This window comes from Pygoscelis adeliae, unplaced genomic scaffold (genome assembly GCF_000699105.1).
Source record: "Pygoscelis adeliae isolate BGI_AS28 unplaced genomic scaffold, ASM69910v1 Scaffold803, whole genome shotgun sequence".
NCBI classification, from domain to species: domain Eukaryota; kingdom Metazoa; phylum Chordata; class Aves; order Sphenisciformes; family Spheniscidae; genus Pygoscelis; species Pygoscelis adeliae.
The window spans coordinates 276,275-279,577 of NW_008824537.1; positions in this window are offsets into that span (position 1 = coordinate 276,275).

Here is a 3,303-nt window from a genome sequence, read left to right on the forward strand (position 1 = left end):
AGCCCGCCTGTTCCCGCAGGCTGACTTTGGGATGTTTCAGGCTGCCAGCCCTTGCCGGGAGCCCAGATCCTTGTGTGCAGGACAGCGACGTGCTCTGCTCTTGCAGGACACCATTTACTGCCCCAACAGCAGCCCGGGTGGTGACCGCGGCCCTCGGCAGAGCGGGCTGTGGGACGGCTGTGGGCTGGCACAGCTTGGGGACGAGCAGCCGCGTCCCCACAAGCTCTTCTGGTGGCCCAGGTGTTTGCCATCCAGTCTGCAGGAGCACCAGGGCTCAGGTCCAAGTGACACCCCAGGAACGTCCCTCAAACATGATCTCTGAGGCTTCCAGACCGGGGCAGATGGTGGGAGAGGGGGAGAAGGCTGAAGTGCTGCGTGTGGCATCCTCCAAACAGAGCCCATCGTCCTCCCTCACCCCGGCCACCGCTGCCTGCAAGCCCAGCCAGGGTAAGACTCAGTTCATGGTGGCATCTGCATCCCCTTCTCTCTGCGTGGTCATCACACTCTGGCTCAGCTCTGGACACCGAAGAGGGGTTCAGGAAGGAGTGGACCCTACGAGAGGGGACCTTCTGCTGCTGGAAGCTGGCACGGGGTTAGGATTGCCCAGGTACTCATGGGTTCATCAGTCAGGGATGTCCTGAGACTCCCCGGAGTCCAGGGGAGGGGGATGACACCTCTCCCAGGTGCATGACAGTCCCTTTTGTTGCCCTGAGCTCCCCTCGGGGTCAGCCAGCCCACCAGGACCCACAACAGCTCCGGGGTAAGACCATGACATCCCCCCTATGAGTGAGACCCTTTGCCAGCAGCAAAATCCCTTTGGGTGCCAGGAGGACCGACAGCACCTTTGGAGACAGCGCACTCCCTGGATCCCATGGCAGGGTGGGGATTGGGAAGGCTGGGAGAGCCGGGATGGCCCCCCCAGGCAAGGGGTGCCCCGACACTGGCCGCGGCTGGACCAAGCAGATGCTGGGGGAGCGTTTCCCCTAATCCCCTGGACCAGTCCCCGCTGCGTAAACACTCTGTACAGCTTTGCAAACAGATTGAACTGCGGCTGATCTGGAGCGCGGCAAAGAGCTTAGGGGCTCGGGGGAGCCAGCACCAGGATTTGTGCGACTTACCCATCCCGCGCTGGCAGGAGGCTCCGGAGGAGCTGGCGGGATGGGGAGCTCGGTCCCACCTCCACCGACCTGGATGTGGGGAGGGGACCTTGCCCTCCTCTGGGTCCCCTGGCCCGGGCAGGGTGCAGGGGGTGTAGCAGGGTGGTGGGGCAGCCACGGATCCCCAGTTAGATGGATGAGGTACAGCCTTTGAAAGCTCACAGGACATCCCAGCCCGGGACACGCTCGCTGGGGCACTGCAGCTAAGGCTGGCCAGGCTCTTCTCCCAGCCAGCCATCCCCACAGCATGTCCAAGGAGATCGATCTCCTGTGCTGCGACGTTGTCCGGTCCTGTGCTCCAAGGACTTGGGCGGCCGGAGCCGCACGCACACTGCTCCAGGGCTTGGTGGAATGCTGGTGGAGGATGCTGGATGATGCAGGGATGGGGACGTCCCGTGCACAGGAGTTACCCGCCTGCGCCACGTCCAGGAGCAGCAGCTTGGACTCATGGAAAGAAGAGACTGGTCCTGAAGGCTGCCAACATGCAAATGGTGGGTTGGTTTGCAACACACGGTGTGAGCCTGAGGGTCGTGACAAGCCCAGTTTAACCCTCGATGCCTAGTGGGTGCAGACAAGCTGTATCCTGGCACATCCCAGTTTCCTCAGGATCAAGCACGGTGCCACCACATTGATCCTCTTGGGACCACGCGCAGCTCCTCTCCCACCGGCCCACACTAATCAGCAAGAAAGTTAGTTGCCAAAATCTGATGTCCCCAAGGGGGAAAAGACGATTAACTCAGGAATCAACAGTCTGATATTTCGGCTTAGTGGGAAAATCCTCGTGGTTTCCCAAGCTGGGCACATTAAGAGCTCAGTGGCTCACAGTGTTATCAGATTACAAACAATATCAGAATTACAGCTTTTAAATCTGGGGTTTAAAAGGACTTAGCAATTATACAGCTCTGGGCACTCCCGCCCCACTGTGGAAACCAGGGCGACTTGGAGCCAGGACCCTCAGAATGAAGAGTTCCTCCCAACTGCGGCTTTGCCATGGACACCACCGCCGCTGGCCAAGCCACGTGCCCGGCTGGTGCTGGACGCCCCAGTCGCTGCCGTGGGAATGCCTCATGTGGGATGGGAGGTGAAGCGTCCCTGCCTTGGGGTCTTCTCCACCTGCCCAGGAAAGGACGGTGTAGGAGGTTGTTCCCAGCTGGCTTTTTCAGCTCTGGTGGTCATCCTTCATCTTGCACGCTCCCCAGCTGGCTTTCTCCTGCCAGTATCCTTAAAAAAAGAGTCCTGGTTTTTGGCCAGGTCCCCCAAGGATGGGGCTGGCTGCTGGGGTGCCAGAGAGGGGCTGGAAGGGCTGCTCTGCCATCCAAGCCGACCTCCACATGGGCCCAGATAGAGACCCTGGTGGACTTAAAGCAAAGCTTTAGAAGTCCAAGAGGTGTCCGGAGATGTCTCTGCACTGCATCCAAAACCGATGCTCACCCAGCAATTGGAGACGCAGGAGCTGGAGCACGAGGAGACGATGGAGGTTCCCGATACCTGCTCCAGCCTCCCTGGTCCTTCTTCCAGGAGAAAGAGCATCCTCCAGTCTCAGCTGTGTCGTCATATGGGAAGGGGAGAGTTTTTAACAAGGGCTCCTTTGTCCTACATGCTAATTAGTCACTAAAGCTACATAAGTGCAGCTGATGGACTCGGCTCGCAGGGCTCGGCTCCTGGGCACCCACTCGTCCCCAGCGTTTCTGTGGGTCCTCACTAAGGTTGCCGAAAAAGCGGCGTTGCTTCCCCAGGAGCCCTTCCCAGCACCCAGACCCTGCCTGCCCCGTCCCCCCCCCGGCTGTGGGACCTCTCCCAGCCTCCCCCCACGCTGGGAGGAGGGGGGGGGGGGGGCGGCCCAGCCGCCCCCCACGCGGGGAGGAGGTGGGGGGGGGGGCGGCCGTGGGGACCTGCCAAGGCATGGGGTGGAGACGGACCCCACCTGGGCCACCCAGAGGGGAAGAGGGACCTGCCCCAATCATGCCCAGGCCGTGCCGGTGCTGGGGACCGTGTGGTGCAGCGAGTGCACCAGTTCTCAGCTCCTCGCCATCACAGCAGCCTCAGCAGAGCGGAGCCTCCGCGTCCTGCAGAGACATGGGGGATTTAAACAAGCCCAAGTGCCAGCCAGCGTAGCCACGACCCCGGAGCTCCTCACGGACCGCTC